Raw genomic sequence first — 17,935 nt, forward strand, 5'->3', positions numbered from 1 at the left:
TTGTTTTATTTATTTATTTATTTATTTATTTATTTATTTATTTATTTATTTATTTTTCATCTAGTTGTTTTAGGCTGTTTATGTTCTCTGTGATTATTTCCCCTTTTTGTTTTCCCTCAGCCCTTTTTTAAGACAGTTTAATCAAAAGAATTCTTTTTAAATATGGAAAAACATTAGACTATAAAAAAGTAAAAAAGTATGGCTAGCCGTTTAATAATCTGTGTACTTATCACTCAAATAAATATTAATAAAATGAATTAGTCTGTAAAAATTTAATAAGATTTATAAATAACTTAATAAATGTCACTCAGTAAATGAAACATTTTTGTTTTATTATATTTATGTTGAAAAAATTGAGGTTATAAAACATTTCTGATTTAATGGAAGTATCTTTTATACCTTTCCAATTCAGTTCCCCTTCTGAGTTCTATAGAGGCAACCAGCATCCCGAAGTTGGTTGTATCCTTTCTGTCCATGATTTTACATTTTTATTGATATATGTATGCATAAATAATAGAATCACTTTAGGTATTAAAAAAATTAATAGAAGTGGTATTATATTGTTTGTTTCTTTTCTTTAGCTTATGTTTTTGTAACTTATCCATACTGATATGAAGGATATTCATCCTAACTTTTATATAGAATTGCATTGTATGAATATACCATGTTAAAAAAAAAGAATATACAATATTTTGTTTATCCTACTGATACACATTTAGATTCCAGTTTTTCACTTTATTTATTTTAAAGTAAGCAATAGGTCCAGTGTGAGGTTTGAACTAATAACCCTGAGATCAAGAGTCATATGCTCTACGTACTGAGCCAGCCAGGCACTCCTCTAGTTTTTCACTTTAAATACAGTGTTGCTGGGGTGCCTGGCTGGCTCAGACAGAAGAGTGTGCCACTCTTGGTTTTGGGGTTGTGAGTTTGAGCCCCATGTTAGGTGTACAGATAACTAAAAAGAATAAATAAATAAAATTTTAAAATCCAAAACCGTGCTACTGTGAACATCTTTGTAAATGATTTTTGTGTGTGTGTCCATTTGCAATACTTCTTAGACAGTGGCTTTCAAACTTTTTTATGGCAATTTATAGTAAATATATTTTAAATCCAGTATAGTACTCATCCATGTATACATATAAATTTAATGGAAGCAAAAATTTTTAGAAACCGTTCTTTTTTTTTTTTTTTAAGAAACCGTTCTTAACCTTTAGTACATGCATTACATTCTGATGTTTTCCCTCTATGTTGTATGTATGTTTCCTGAACATATCCACAAATGCTGGTTTAGAATCATTATTTTATAATCTAATGGGTCATGGAACTGTTGTTTGATAAGCCCTATTCTAGTGGATTTGTTGAGTAATATGATATATACATTTTCAGTTTTACTGGAAGTTGCCAAGTTTATCTCCAAAATGCTTCTTCTAAATTATACTTGTGCAGTAGTGCGTAAAACTTCCTGTTTTTCCATATCCTTATCAATCCTTGCTTTTTATAGACTTTCTGGTTTTGCCAATCTGTTGGTTATGAAACTTTCACTAGGCATACTGTCTAGTGAAATCGAGCATTTTTTAATATATGTGTTCTGTGACTTGCTCTTGACTATTTTGATTGTCTTTTTTTAGTGATTTATTAGTGTTTTAGTAATATGTTATGGATTCCAATTCTTCATCAGTTTGTGTTGCAGAAATTTTCTAGTCTGTGGTTTGACTTTTCAGCTTGTTTCTGGTATCTTTTATGGCACATGATCCTCTCCTAAATTAATCAAAGTATTAAGTTTGGCTTTTCACATTTTAATCTTTATCTACCTAGAATTGATTTTATGTATGGGATGAACTTGGTCTGATCTTTTTTATTCACTATATAAAATAATCAGTTGCCCCAACATAGTTTATAGGACTGTCCATTCTTTTCCCACTGATCTGTAGTACCATTTCTATGTATCAAGTCCCATAATGTGAATCTATTCTTAGCTCTTTATTATATTAATTTATATTTACTCTAGTGCAATTAGCAACACATTGTCTAATTCATATTGCTTTAAAGTAAGTCTTGGGCAGCCCTGGTGGTGCAGCGGTTTAGCGCTGCCTGCAGCCTGGGGTGTGATCCTGGAGACCCAGGATCGAGTCCCACGTCAGGCTTCCTGCATGGAGCCTGCTTCTCCCTCTGTCTGTGTCTCTGCCTCTCTCTCTCTCTCTTCCTGTGTCTCTATGAATAAATAAACAAAATCTTTAAAAAAAAAAAAAAGTAAGTCTTGATAGCTGTTAAGACTGATTTTGCATCTTTGTGCTTTATTTTATTTGTTGTATTCTTCAATCTTTACTGTTATCGTAATTGAAGTATAATTGACATTCAAAGTTACATACTTTTAATGTGTTTTATTTTGGGGAGCCTGGGTGGCTCAGGGGTTGAGCATCTGCCTTCGGCTCCAGGCATGATCCTGGAGTGCCCTATTGAGTCCCACATCTAGTGCCCCTTGGGGAGACTGCTTCTTCCTCTGCCTGTGTCTCTGCCTCTCTGTGTCTCTCATGAATAAATAAATAAAATCTTAAAAATAAAAATGTGAATTTTATTTTAATATTTTTATTGTATTTTTAAAAAAGATTTATTTATTTATATATTTGTTTGTTTGTTTATTTATTTATGAATGACAGACACAGACAGAGAGAGGCAGAGACACACACAGGCAGAGGGAGAAGCAGGCTCCATGCAGGGAGCCTGATGTGGGACTCTATCCTGGGTCTGCAGGATCACACCCTGGGCCCAAGGTGGCGCTAAACCACTGGGCCACCAGGCTGCCCAGGTCTTTTTTTTTAAAGATTGTGTATGTGTGTGTGTGTGTGTATGGATGTATATATATTTATATTTATATTTATTTATATTTATTTGAGAGGGAGAGAGAGAGGGAGGGACGGAGGGAGAGAGAATATTTGTGAGTGGGGGGAGGGCAGAGCAGAGAATCTGAAGCAGACTCTGCTGAGCACAGGGTCCCACGTGGGGCTTGACACCATGACCCTGATATGACCTGAGCTAAAATCGAGTCAGATGCCCAAACTACTGAGCCACCCAGTTGTCCCTGGATCTTTTTATATTACATTTTCTCTTTGGTTATTGGTGGTGTGTGCTATTGAGTTTTGTTGTTTTTGACCAAATTCGGCGTGTGAACTTTTACTGAGATCATAATTCAAAAGCAACTGCTAAAAAAACCATTTATGACATTTATGTAATTGTTGGAAATTTGAATATCAATTAATGATATTAAAGCATCATTGTTAACTTTTTTAAAAAGTTGTTATTTATATGAAAGAGCATGAGAGAGAGAGAGAGCACATAAAAGCAGGGGGAGAGGGGATCCCTGGGTGGCTCAGCGGTTTGGCGCCTTCCTTTGGCCCAGGGCGTGATCCTGGAGTCCCAGGATCGAGTCCCGCATCGGGCTCCCGGCATGAAGCCTGCTTCTCCTTCTGCCTGTGTCTCTGCCTCTCTCTCTCTCTCTCTCTGTGTCTATCATAAATAAATAAATAAGTCTTAAAAAAAAAAAAACGGGGAGAGGCAGAGGGAGAGGGAGAGGGGGAAGCAGGCTCCCTACTGAGCAGGGAGCTCAACTCAGGATTTGATCCCAGGACCCTGAGATCATGACCTGAACCGAAGGCAGATGTTTGACTGAGCCATCCACACGTCCTGAGCATTGTTAACTTTTTCAGGAATGGAAGTGATACAGCTATGTTTTTTAACAAGTCCTCATTTTTTAGAGATTGTATACTGACATTTATGAATAAAATGATATATTGTCTGGAACTTGCTTCAAAGGTAATATGAACGGAGGAAAGGATGGGAGGATAGAGGAAGCAAAAGTAGTCATGACTGGTGGATATGTGAGGGTTTATTGCTGTTGGGTTTTGTATGCTAATTTTGTATCCAGAAACTTGTGCTGCATTTTTATACTTGAGCTACTAGCTTTTTTGGATTTTCTACGTAGACTGTCATATATATGCAAATATATTGCCTCTTACTTTCCAATCCTTATGCCTCTCATTTCTTTTCCTTCCTTCTTTCTTTGCTCCCTTTTCTTTCCTTCTCTCTCTCTCCCATTTTTTTTTTTAAAGATCTTATTTATTTATTTGAGAGAGTGACAGAGCAAGCATGAACAAGGTGGTGGGGGATGGGCAGAGGGAGAGGGAGAAGCAGACTCCCCTCTGAGCAGGGAGCTGATGCGGGGCTTGATCCCAGGACCCTGGGATCATGACCTGAGCCGAAGGCAGATGCTTAACCACATGAGCCACCCAGGCGCCCCTCTTTCCCATTTTTTTAAAAAGAATTTATTTATTTATTTATTTATTTATGAGAGACACAGAGAGGCAGAGACCTACGCAGAGGGAGAGAAGCATGCTCCCTGCAGGGAGCCGGATACAGGACTCAATCCCAGGACCCTGGGGTCACGACCTGAGCCAAAGGGAGACAAGGGAGATGCTCAACCACTGAGCCACCCAGACATCCCTCTCCTATTTCATTGACCAGGACCACACTAGCACGGTGTTAAATGGTCGTGGTGATAGTAGTCTCCAGTGTCTTACTGTTTGATTAATAGGAGCACATTTGAAGGTTCTTCACTGAAGTATCATGTTTAATGTTAAGATCATGGTAGATTTTTTAATCAGATTAAGGTAGTTTCTTCCTGTTTATTTTTTGCTGCTGGAAGTTGTTTTTTTTTTTTTCTTTTTTTCCCCTAGCCTGAGAGATAGCTCATGACTGTTAAATTTTATCTAATGCTTTCTGGACAACTAATTACTTGACCGTATACATTTTTATCTCTTCAGTGTATTAGTATGGTATATGACATTAGTAGATTTTCTTTTTTTTTTTTTTTTAAGATTTTATTTATTTATTCATGAGAGACACACAGAGAGAGAGAGAGAGAGAGAGGCAGAGACCTAGGCAGAGGGAGAAGCAGGCTCCATGCAGGGAGCCTCATGTGGGACTCAATCCTGGGACTCCAAGATCATGCCCTGAGCCCAAGGCAGAAGCTCAAGCACTGAGCCACCCAGGCTTCCCCATTAGTAGATTTTCTAATGTTGAACAATTTTTGCCTGTATTCCTGGATAGACCCTATTAGGCCATAAATATAATACATGATATAATATATGTATAATATAATAATAAAATATATATTAAATTATGGGATTCAGTTTGCTATTATTTTATTTGGGATTTTGGTATCCATGTTCATTAATATTTTTGGTTTTGATCTTTTCTTGCACTATCCTTGTCTAGTTTCAGTCTCTTGTTCTAGAATTCTTAGAAAGTGAGAGTCTTCTTTTTTTCTCTCTGAAACAGCTTCTTTTTACTTTTAAAGATTTTATTTATTTGAAGGATGCCTGGGTGGCTCAGCGGTTGCCTCTCTCTGTGTCTCTCATGAATAAATTTTAAAATCTTAAAAAAAAAGATTTTATTTATTAGAGAGAGAATATGTGTGAACAGGGTAGGGAGGTGAAGGAGCAGAGAGTTGGGGAGAAAAGCAGTCTCTGTGCTGAGTGCAGAGCCCGATGTGGGGCTTGGTCCCAGAACCCTGAGATAATGACCTGAGCTGAAACCAAGAGTCATATGCTTAACTGACTGAGCCACCCAGGCCCCCCGTCTGGGAAGTTTCTTGAAGCTTTCCTAAATCTTGCCAGTATCCCTTTTTGTAAAAATATTTTTTAAAAAAATATTTTATTTATTTATTAAATTTTAGTCTCCCAAATCAAATACTTCTTTAAAGTTTATTATTTTTGTGGGGGGGGGGGAGGGCAGAGGGAGAGAGAGAGAAAGAGAATCTTGAGCTTGCTCCACACTGGGTGTGGAGCTTGATGTGGGGCTTCATTTCACAACCCTGAAATCATGACCTGAGTCAAAATCAAGAGTCAGACCCTTAGCTGACCGAGCCACCCAGGCACCCCTCAAATACTTTGTTATTGTTCTATTTTATTTTTCTTGAGTCAATTATCTTACTTATATTTTTTTCAAGTATGCTAGTAATATAGCATTATATAGTAAATAGTAAGTAATATAGGAAAAACTTACTTGTAATTCTACCAACTTAACAAGGTAGTCTTTTTGTAATTGCTTATATTTACAGAAGGCATGATCACGGGGCAGCTGCCTGGCTCAGTAGGTGGAGCATATGACTCTTGATCTTGGGTTGTGAGTGTGAGCCCTATGTTTTTTTTTAAATATATTTTTTAAAGGATTTATTTATTCATGATAGACAGAGAGAGAGAGGCAGAGACACAGGCAGAGGGAGAAGCAGGTTCCATGCCAGGATCGCGCCCTGGGCTAAAGGCAGGCGCCAAACTGCTGAGCCACCCAGGGATCCCGGTGAGCCCTATGTTGGGTGTAGAGATTGCTTTAAAAAAATTCTGTTAAAAGGGCAGCCCCGGTGGCACAGTGGCTTAGCGTCGCCTGCAGCCTGAGGTGTGATCCTGGAGACCCGGGATCGAGTCACATGTCGAGCTCCCTGCATGGAGCCTGCTCTGCTCTGCCTCTGTTTCTCTCTGTGTCTCTCATGAATAAATAAATAAATAAAAAAAAAATCTTAAAAAAAATTCTGTTAAAATAAAATAGTCATAGAGTGCCTGGGTGGGTTGCTCAGTTGGTTAAGTGTCAGACTCTTGATTTTAGCTCAGGTCATAATCTCATGATTGTGGAATTGAGTCCAGGTCTGAGTCTCCTTGTTTATCTCCTTCCCCTTTTGTTTCTCTGCGTGTGTGTGTATACTCTTTGTCCCAAATAAATAAATAAAAATAAAACTGGCATGATCTGAGTGTACATAAGATTTTTACATATTCTTTTACTTTTTTAGTTATTATGATAGCATAATGTAAAACATGCCTATTCTCTTAAGTGGATAAACTATGTTTCAGATCATTATTCTCCTTTTTTTTAAGATTTTATTTATTTATTCATGACAGACACAGAGAGAAAGAGAAGCAGAGACACAGGCAGAGGGAGAAGCAGGCTCCATGCAGGGAGCCCGACGTGGGACTCGATCCCAGGTCTCCAGGATCACACCCCGGGCTGCAGGCGGCGCTAAACCGCTGCGCCACCAGGGCTGCCCTTACTCTACTTTTAGAACTTTTTGTTTCCAGTTTTTTTTTTAAAGATTTATCTTATTTATTTCTTAAAGAGAAAGATAGCTCTGGTGGGCGGATTAGAGGGAGAGGGAAAGAGACAGAACCTCAAGAAGACTCTGCTGAGCATGGAGCTTGGGGCTCCATCTCACAAGCTTAAGATCATGACCTGAGCCAAAATCAGGAGTTGGACACTCAACCGACTGTGCCACCCAGATGTCCCTGCTTCCAATTTTTCTTTCACAGTTCCACAGAAAGTGGTTTATTGCCTTTAGAACAAAACAAGGTGCTTTCAGAACTTTTGTCAGTGAAGAAAAACTGTTAGAACTTGGAAACTTCATAAAATATTATTTGGCACTGATAGAAAGCTTCCCACTTGCAGCCTGAGCTGTCCGATTAGGTACAGCTAACTACTTAGAAGCAGGGCTTGTGCTTATGATTCGTGTACCAAGTGTCAGGTCTGACCTCCTTGTCCTGATTGCATGTGGTGCTTCTCCAGCACCCACTCAGTCACTGCTCTTCCCCACCACCCTGTGCTTTGTAGTCCAGTTTGGACCTTGTTTAGGTGTGTTTGTTAGGTGTTGCCTATGGAGCAGGCAGGGGGCCAAGCTACTTTTGGGGCAACACAGGCCAGGATCAGCTCATGAGAGCCTGGCACTATCCAAGGAGGGCCAGGACCCTCGTGCCTGGTGCTGCCATTTCAGATTCTAGTCTGACTGTGGGGTCAGCATGCCTGGTATAGATTAAGTGTGAACTCCTAGCAACTACAGATGTCTAAGGCAGGAAAACAAGACTGCCAGCTTGTGGCAGCCCCAACATTGATCCTCAAAGGCTGATTTTGATTTTTAACCCTGCTTAAGGAGAAAAGGGACCCTTCCCCACAGCCTTATGGGACAGAGGCCCTCCAAATGTTTTACTTATTTACTCCTGTGGTAATTTAATAAGCTTTGTGTCAAGCAGTGAATAGAATGCTGCCTTGCCCATTTTTGTTGTAGGCAGGAGAACAGATCTTGTTAGGGGGACAGAGGGACCTGCTTATGGCTAGAGTGGTCTGGTTTTAGAGGAATGTGAATGGGACTAAGGGAAGGAATGTGTATAGGCCCAAGGAAGGATGAGCCTTGCTTTGCCTGTGGAGGTAGGAAAGGCTTCTCAGAAAAGGTGAGACTGGCACCATGAGTAAAGCTGCAGCAAACATCTGGGCAAAAGCAGAGTTTTTTGAGGGTGGGGTATGAGTGCTATAGGATCAGTTTACAGGGTTGGATGGCTAGGTCCTTTTGGCTGCAGGTGACTACACAGAGAAATCCAATTGTCCTGGAGTCACATTCAGATAAGTTGGCTACCTTGAATACCTTCAAACATTATGAAAAGTTGAAAGAACAGTGTAATAAACACTATACTTTCCCATCTGCATTCACAAATTGGTAACATATTTACCCAATTTGATTTATATACTTTTTAAAATGTAATTAATTGTAATTAGCAGTAATTCTATAATATTTAGTATCCAAACCATTTTCAGATTTTCCTGTTGTCCCAAACTGTCATTTTTCAAAATCAAGATTGGTCAATCAAGATTGGCACATTATAGTTTGTTTTGTTTTGTTTTTTTAAGATTATGGGGAAGCCCAGGTGGCTCATCGGTTTAGTGCTGCCTTTGCCCAGGGTGTGATCCTGGAAACTCAGGATCGAGTCCCAAGTCAGGCTCCTTGCGGGGAGTCTGCTTCTCCCTCTGCCTGTGTCTCTGCCTCTCTCTCTCTCTCTGTCTGTGTCTTTCATGAATAAATAAAGAAAATATGTTTTTAAAAATATTTTATTTATTTATTTGACACAGGGAGACATCACAAGCAGGGGGAGGGAAAGGGAGAAACAGGTAGAGGGAGATGAAGAAACAAGCTTTCTGCTAAGCAGGGAGCCTAATGCAGAACTCAATCCCAGGACTCTGAGATCGTGACCTGAGCTGAAGGAAGATGCTTAAGTGGCTGAGCCACCCAGATGCCCCTACATTTTTGTTTTTATATATTTTATTTGCTTTTATTCTGTAATAATCCTTTATCCCCTGCTAATCCTTCCCGTCTCATGGCTGGCTGGCTTGCTTTCTTTTTAAAGAGTTTATTTTTAGGTAATCTACACCTCATGTGGGGTTCAAACTTGCAACCCTGAGATCAAGAGCTGCATGCTCTACCAACGGAGCCCACCAGGAGCTCCAATTTATTTATTTTTAAGAGTTCTGAACCATTTTGAAAACTATTCCACATGCTGGGTTAGTCACATTGTTTTCTTTTTTTTTTTTAAATTTATTTATTCATGATAGTCACACAGAGAGAGAGAGAGAGAGAGAGAGAGAGGCAGAGACACAGGCAGAGGGAGAAGCAGTCTCCATGCACAGGGAGCCCGATGTGGGATTCGATCCCGGGTCTCCAGGATCGCGCCCTGGGCCAAAGGCAGGCGCCAAACCACTGCGCCACCCAGGGATCCCAGTCACATTGTTTTCTTATGGTGAATTTAATTTGTTTCTTATATTCATTTATATTTTCTATTAGCTGGAAGTTGGGTCTAGACATCAGAATTAACATTTATTTGCAGAATGTTTCATTGGTAATGCTGTAGGTTTCATATTGTATCACATCAGGGGACACACAAAGCTAGGTTGTCCACTGTTCCATGTATCACTTAAATAAGGTAGTGACTGTCATCTCTCACCATTTTAAAGGAATATTTTCTCTGTGAAAATAGTAAATAATTTGTAATGATTTGTTAATATCCTGTTTATTTATTTATTTTTAGATTTTATTTTATTTATTCATGAGAGACAGAGAGAGAGAGACAGAGACAGAGACACAGGCAGAGGGAGAAGCATCAGGCTCCGTGCAGGGAACCCAACACGGGACATGATCCCGGGTCTCCAGGATCATGCTCTGGGCTGAAGGCAGCGCTAAACCACTGAGCCACCGGGGCTGCCCTATCCTGTTTAACCTACGCCATTTACCTAATGATTTCAGCATCCATTGATAAAGACTTGCGTGAATCCGTTGTTACACTGGAAATTGAAGAATAGTGAAATTTTTTTTTTAAAGATTTTATTTATTTATTCATGAGAGACAGAGAAAGAGAGAGGCAGAGACACAGGCAGAGGGAGGAGCAGACTCCATGCAGGGAGCCCGACGTGGCACTCAATCCTGGGACTCCAGGATCACGCCCTGGGCTGAAGGCAGGTTCTAAACTGCTGAGCCACCCAGGGATCCCCAGAATGGTGAATTTCAAACTTTGTCATTCTCTTTATGTTTTGTGTTTTATTAGTTGACATTCTTTTGCAAGAAGAGGCCCCCCCACCCATTTTTAAGGATCACAGAGACTCAGATTGTTATGTGTGGTCTTACAGTCAGTTACATTCATTATTCTCTTTGGTGCTAAAATTATCCCAAATTTAGCCAGTGGGGGGACCTTTAAACCAAGTTCTTTGTTCTGTTGACACACTTCATATTAGTCCTTAAGTATTTTCTTTTTTTCTTGCACTACTTAGAAGGCCCACATTTATCTTGCACATGTCCTGTTATAAACCCTGGAGTCCAACCATTTCTCCAAGGAGGTCTAATTTCTTTTAGGTGGAAGTAGTATTTAGAAGTTAAGCTCTGGGCACTGGGTGTGTTTATTGCTGCTAGAATGTTATTACTTTTAGGCCTTTTCAGTGGATAGAGCTAAGAAACAACATTTTTGAAAAGTTGTGGGTTCATTTTGGTATTTCCAATGTAAATTTAATATTTAGTAAATATTTTGAGTTTTATTTTTGCCTTTTCTCTTATTTGAAAATCTTTGTTTCTTTTATTTCTAAGATTTTATTTTTAGACTTTTAATTAATTAATTAATTTTGGTGGGGGAGCGGCAGAAGGAGAGGGAGAGAATCTTAAGCAGGCTCCATGACCCTGAGATCATTACCTGAGCTGAAGCCAGGAGTTGGACACAACTGACTGAGCCAGGTGCCCCTGTGAGTTCCTTTTTAATGATCTTACAGTATAATTTTCTACTTTTTAAGTTACTTTTGAATATACATACAGCAAAATTCCCTCTTTTTTGGTGTACATATCTATGAGGGTTTTTTTTTTTTTTATAAGGTTTTATTTATTTATTCATGAGAGACACACAGAGAGAGGCTGAGACACAGGCAGAGGGAGAAGCAGGCTCCATGCAGGGAGCCCAACATGGGACTCGATCCCGGGTCTCCAGGATCAGGCCCTGGGCTGAAGGCGGTGCTAACCGCTGAGCCACCCGGGCTGCCCTATGAGTTTTAACACATGTATAGATTCTTACAAACATCACCACCAACAGGATAAGAGCACCTAAAGAATTCGCTTATGCTATGCCTTTGCCAGTCTATAATTATTTGATTTGATTATTTTTTTAGGATTTTACTTATTTGTTTGGGCAGCCCAGGTGGCTCAGCAGTTTAGTGCTGCCTTCAGCCCAGGGCATGATCCTGGAGACCCGGAATCGAGTCCCACGTCGGGCTCCCTGCATGGAGCCTGCTTCTCCCTTTGTCTGTCTGTCTGTCTGTCTCTCTGATAAATAAATAAATAATCTTAAAAAAACTGGAAAGATTTTACTTGTTAATTTATTTTATTTATTCTTTTAGAGAGAGAGCTCACACACTCAAGTGGGAGGGTGGAGAGGCAGTGGGAGAGGGAGAGAGAAAACGACTCAGGGCTTGATCTCAGGACCCTGAGATCATGACTGAGCCGAAATCAAGAGTTGGATGCCCAACTGACTGAGCTACCCAGGCCCCCCAAGATATTAAGTAATCTTTACATCCAGTGTGGGGCTCAAACTCACAACCCTGAGATCAAGACTCACATGCTGCCCTGACTGAGCCAGACAGGTGCCCCTGATTCATTTTCTTACTTGTCTGTCTTCCCTATTAGGATGCAAGCTCAGTGAGGGCTGGTGCATTACATTTGGTTCTCTGAGAAGCTGTAGGGTTGATCCATTTGGATACCCTCTGTAGAGGGAAATGGGGAGTGAGGTGAAGAGGCTGGGAGAGCTATCAGACTGTCTTGCAAGTCTGATCCCTGGGGAGGAGAGAAAAGGAAGGTAGGCTGCCTTCCAGTCGCAGTAGAGCTCTCAGAAAGTTTTGGCAAAGGAGATGCGGATATCTCAAGCCAACATTGCTGTCAAAAGAGTCTTGTCTCCCAGAAGAGTCTTGTCTTAGTATACCTGCTCACTTAATCCTTGACTGAGAGCAGCTGTAGGGAAGTGTGGAGATGGCACAGAAGTCAAGTCGGGGATTGGTTTTAGATCCTTTGCACCTGGTGTCAGTTACTATCCCCTTGATAAGGATGTGATGGGTGCATTTTCAAGGCAGCCATGGGTGTGCTATCAATTTTGTTTGCCGATATATCTCTAGTGCCTGAAAATTGCACTTGGAATATAAGGGGTAATAAAGTATTTGTGGATCAAGTTCCAAATGATTGTAGGAAAGCAGTTTTCTAGGTTGTTCTGAGTGGTTACATCTTAAGCTTGCGAGAAATTTTTTTTTAATACTGCAGAATTAGATAGCAATTATGTATAGGATTGACTGTGCCAGGCTTACTATATGCAGCTTCTCCATTAAATCTTCTCAGCAAGCTATGCTGTTTATTGTTTCAATTTTATAAGTGGAGGAGAAAACCAAGGTTCACAGAGTTACCTCTTTTGTTCCAAATTTCACAGCTAGTGTGTGGTGTAGCTGGGATTAAACTGTTGATCTGATTCCAAAAGTTGGCTATGCTTCCCAGGTGATTTCCTTTCCCTAGTGATATTTTTCTAAGTTCTCTTCCATATTTTCTGGATTTGCTGCTAGGTTGAAAAAAAAAAAAAAAAGAAAAGGATTTTTTTTTTTTTTTTGGCATGAAAAGGATTAAACATTTTTCAAAACCCATGTGACAGTAGACATGTATGGAGATACAAATGTGACCCAGAGTGGGTGAGTGGGTCTTTCTGGATTAATGCTTTGATATTTTTAATAGACCTGTATCTTTGATTTATTTTGTTTGTGATACTTACACAGAAGCCTGGTTTCTCTCCTACCTTGTCTACTACACATATACTTAGTAATGTTAAGCAACAATAACAGTGGCAGCTAACATTTATCAGAGATTTGCCTTAATTGTTTTATATGAGGTATCTCATTTAATCCCCAAAAGCAGGCCCATTTGAAACTGATCTCTAAAGCAAAAAGACTTGCCCAGGATCACAGATTTTTTTTTTCTTTTTAGATATTTTATTTTTAAGTAATCTTTATACCCAAGGTAGGGCTCCAACTCACAACTCTGAGATCAAGAGTTGAATGCTCTTCCAGCTGAGCTAGATGGGCACCCCACCAAGAACACAGATTAATCACTCATTGAATCTGAGACTTAACCTAGTTTTGTTAAACAACTATTTTATGTATCTTACCAGAATTCATTTGTAAATCATCCAAACCAGCTTTTCTTAAATTCCAGGGTCCCAAAGAAATCACAGGATTAAGATTTTTATTATTTAGAGAGGGGAGTTTGTAAAATATAGATTTAGATTTTTTGGAGACTGGCAAGATGGCGGAAGAGTAGGGGTCCTCAACTCGTTTTTTTTTGTTTTTTTTTTTTTGATCCCACAAACTTACCTAGATATCTTTCAAAACATCCTCAACACCTATGAATTTGACCTGAGAGGTAAAGAGAGAACAGCTGGAAGATTTAGATTTTTCCCTGGGGGTTGTTAGTACTCAGAACATTGTATCTTACCAAACAGGCTATGGAATACTGATAAGAATTTGTGTTCTAATTTAGGACCTACCACTTTGGGGCACACTTCCCAGATATCCATTTCCTACTCTATGGATGGTGTAATCCTGCCTGCTCTCTTTACTTCCAGGGTTGTGCAGATGAATTGACTAACATGTGAGAGGCTTCAGTCTCCTAGCAATGATATTTGGTGGATAGAACAGAAACTGCTAGTTCTGCCGCCCTCCGCCTTGTTCCCTTCATCTGTCAGGAGCACACCATCTGCCTGGATCAGTAGTCCTGGCCTTCTCTCTTCTTGCCCAGATCATGGTGACAAACTCCTTCTGTCTGTTGCTTTCCTGACTCTTTGGCACATTTCCACTGCTTTGTTTCCATATAAGCTGATTATGGTCTCCTTCCACTTTTTTTTTTTTTTAAAGATTTTATTTATTTATGAGAGAGAGAGAGAGAAAGAGGCAGAGACACAGGCAAAGGGGGGAGAAGCAGGCTCCATGCAGGGAGCCCAACATGGGACTCGATCCCGGGTCTCCAAGATCAGGCCCTGGGCCGAAGGCAGCGCTAAACCGCTGAGCCACCCGGGCTGCACTGTACCATATCCTTTTTAAAAAATATTTTTATTTTTAAAAAATATTTATTTATTCATGAGAGACACAGAGAGAGGCAGAGACATAGGCAGAGGGAAAAGCAGGCTTCCTGTGGGGAGCCCGATGTGGGACTCTATCCCAGGACCCCAGGATCACGACCTGAGCCAAAGCTAGATGCTCAACCACTGAGCCACTCAGGTGCCCCTACCATCCTTTTTTCTTAAGTAATTTTTCACTGGGGTACCTGACTGGTTCAGTGTGAGTTAGAGCCTCATGTTGCATGTAGAGCTTACTTAAAAATAAAATCTTACAAAAAATAAAAGTAATTTTTCATTTCTGAGCTTTACACATACATGTATTGAGTGTCTGCTGGGAGTCAGACACTAACTACACCGTGTGGAATGAAGAAAAATCACGCAGACCTCTCAAGAAGTTTAGAGGACACTAGAGTATTTAGCTCTGGCTTTTAGCATTGCCAGTCAATGATGTTAATCATATGTTCTTATGCTAATAGTCTCCATTTATTGAGGGATTTACTCTGCCAGTGACAAGTCTAAAGGCTTTACCTGTTACACCCTATATCATTCTCATAATACTACATGGTGTGGGTATTCCTATCTTATACATGAGGAAACAGGCACACGCAGTTAACTAAGTTGCCCAAAGTTGCACAACTAGTAAATGATGAATTTGGGACTTGAATCAAGGTGGTTTGGCTTGTGGGCACAACAGGATGTGACTTTGATCCCTATGCTGTATCCTATACCTAGGATAGAAAGTAAAGTTCTTGAAATTAATTATATCATAAGATGTTACTTAACTCTGTACAGAGTTCTTGTATAAACCCCTGAGGGAGAACAGTTAATTTTGTTTGTGGGAATTTCAGAAGGCTTCACAAAGGTGTCTAATGCTAAGTCATTCATTTAGTACTAGATGCTGGTGATACAGTGATGATTAGGATGGACGTAATCCCAGTCTTTAAGAGCTGCCATTTGGTGGAGGTAGACGGACCAACAGACCCACACCTGTAAGGTTAGGTGGTGGTAAATGCTAGCTAGTAAGAGGAATAAGGACTAATGAGTAGACAAGAGTGTGACACAGTGTGTGTATAAGGGGTGTTTTTTCATATAAAGCTACTCAGGGAAGGTCTTTCTATTAAGGAGACTTTTTTATTTTTATTTTTAAGATTTATTTATTTTATTCAGAGAGAGAAAGAGAGAGAGAGAGAGAGAGACTGAGACACAGGCAGAGGGAGAAGCAGGCTCCTTGCAGGGAGCCCGACATGGGACTCAATCCCATGGGACTCAATCCCGGGTCTTAAGGAGACATTTGAATAGAGATCCAAAGTGAGGGAGGGAGTGAGCCAGGTGGATATCCAGGGGAAGAGGATTTCAGGCAGAGGCAGCCAAGGCACAGCATGCTGGGCATGTCCAAGCCAGAAAAGGAGGGTAAAGATTAAGGGTGCCAGAGGTAGGAGGTGAGTCCACAAATGTCAGCGGGAGCCAGATCTGGCTGTACGTGGGTATTTGGACTTTATTTGGAATGTAATAGGAAGTCATTGAAAGATTTTAAACAGGGAAGTGACATTATCTGATTTCAGTTATTAAAAGTGGCTGTGGTTATTTTGTGTAGAATATGCTATAGGAAGGCATGGAAAAAAAGAGGGAGAATAGTAAGGAGTCTTTTGTAGTAGTTTGGATTAAAGGTGATAGTTACTTGGGATGATGGAAAGTGGTCAGAGTCTGAGTATTTTTTTGAAGGTATAGCTGATAGATTTGCAGATGATATTGTGAGAGACAGAGAAGAGTCCAGGGTGACTCCAAGGGCATTTGGTCTAAGTACCAGTAGAATTACTATTTGCTAAAATGAGGAAAATCAGCAGTTTGGTTTTTGGATATGTTAAATACAGCATTCCTTTTAGACAACCAAGTGGAGATGTTGAGCAGATGGTTGAATAACAGAGTCAGGCATTTAGGTGTGAGCTATGGGTTAGAGATAAAAATTTGGGAATTGGCAGTGAGTACACGGGATATAAAAAAAATAGATTTTATTTTTTAGAGCAGCTTTAGGTTTACAGTAAAACTGAACAAAAAGTACAGAGAAGACCCATCCCTTGCCTCCACACTTTCATAGCTTTTCCCACTATCAACTTCCTGCACGAGAATGATACATTTGTTATAATTCTTGGACCTACATTGACCCATCATTATCACCCAAATTCTGTAGTTTATATTCGGGTTCACATTTGGTGATGTACATTCTGTGGGTTTGGACAAATGTATAATGACACATGCCCATTGTTACGGTATTATACAGAATATTTTCATTGCCCTAAAAATCCTCTGTGCTTTGGTTCTTCAGGTGTTCCTGTCACCTAAGCCCTGTGCATCACTGACTTTTCACTGTCTCCAAGTTTCATCTTTTTCCATAATGTGATCAGTTGAACATACATACAGTAGATAGCCTTTTTAGATTGGCTTTTTTATTTCATTTAGTAATATGCAGTTAATGTTTCTTCATGTCTTCTCATGGCTTGATAGCTCATTTCTTTTTAGCACTAAATAATATTTCATTGTCAGAATGTACTACAGTTTACTTATCCATAAGTTTTCAACTCATTTGAGTAAATACTAAAGAGTGTGATTGTGGGTTGCCTGGCTGACTCAATTGGTAGACAATGCAACTCTTTTTTTTTTTTTTAAAGTAGGCTCCACACACAGTATGGAGCCCAACATGGGCTTGAACTCACAACTCTGAGATCAGGACCTGAGCTGAGATCAGGAGTCAGACACTTAACAGACTGAGCCATCCAGATGCCTTGAGCATTCGACTCTTGATCTCAGGATTGTGAATTCAAGCTCCATATTGGCTGTATAGACTACTTTAAAAAAAAGTGTATGATTGCCAGATTATATGGTAAGAGTATGTTTAGTTCTATAAGAAACTGCTAAACTCTTTGGCAGTGGCTGTACCATTTTACATTCCTACTATTTGTGAATGAGAATTACTATTGTTCCATATCCTCTACCAGTATTTGGTTGTCATCAGTGTTTTGGATTTTGTTACTATAATAGGTAATAGGTAAATAGGTAATAGGTAATAGGTAAATCTCATCGTTATTTAAATTTACAATTCCCTAACAAAATATGATGTTGAATATCTTGTCATATGCTTGTTTGTCATCTCTATATTTTCTTTGGTGAGGTATCTCTTAAGGTCTTTAGCCCATGTTTTGTTTGTTTCTTTGTTTTCTTACTGGGTTTTTAGAGTTCCTTGTACATTTTAGATAATAGTTCTTTATCAGTTGTGCCTTCATGAGACTGGATGAGCTCATCTAGGGCTGTGCTGTCCAAAAAAGTAGCCGTTAGCTACCTGTGGCTGTTTAACTAAAAGTGAAAATTCAGCTTCTCAGGCACACTAGGCACAATTCCAGTGCTCAATAGCCACATGTGGCTAATGGCTGCTATACTGGAGAGCAGAGATATAAAAAGTT

At 39.6% G+C, this 17,935-nt stretch overlaps 1 protein-coding gene and 1 non-coding gene across 2 annotated transcripts in view; one reads left to right on the forward strand and one right to left on the reverse strand.

Moving 5' to 3' along the window:
* Positions 1 to 17,935, forward strand: part of PHF20 (PHD finger protein 20) — a 195,742-nt gene that overhangs the window by 23,010 nt on the left and 154,797 nt on the right. The gene's annotated exons all lie outside the window — the stretch shown is intronic.
* Positions 7,875 to 8,008, reverse strand: LOC119865763. The gene has a single exon (XR_005378164.1).

This window comes from Canis lupus, chromosome 24 (assembly GCF_011100685.1).
Source record: "Canis lupus familiaris isolate Mischka breed German Shepherd chromosome 24, alternate assembly UU_Cfam_GSD_1.0, whole genome shotgun sequence".
Lineage (NCBI taxonomy): Eukaryota > Metazoa > Chordata > Mammalia > Carnivora > Canidae > Canis > Canis lupus.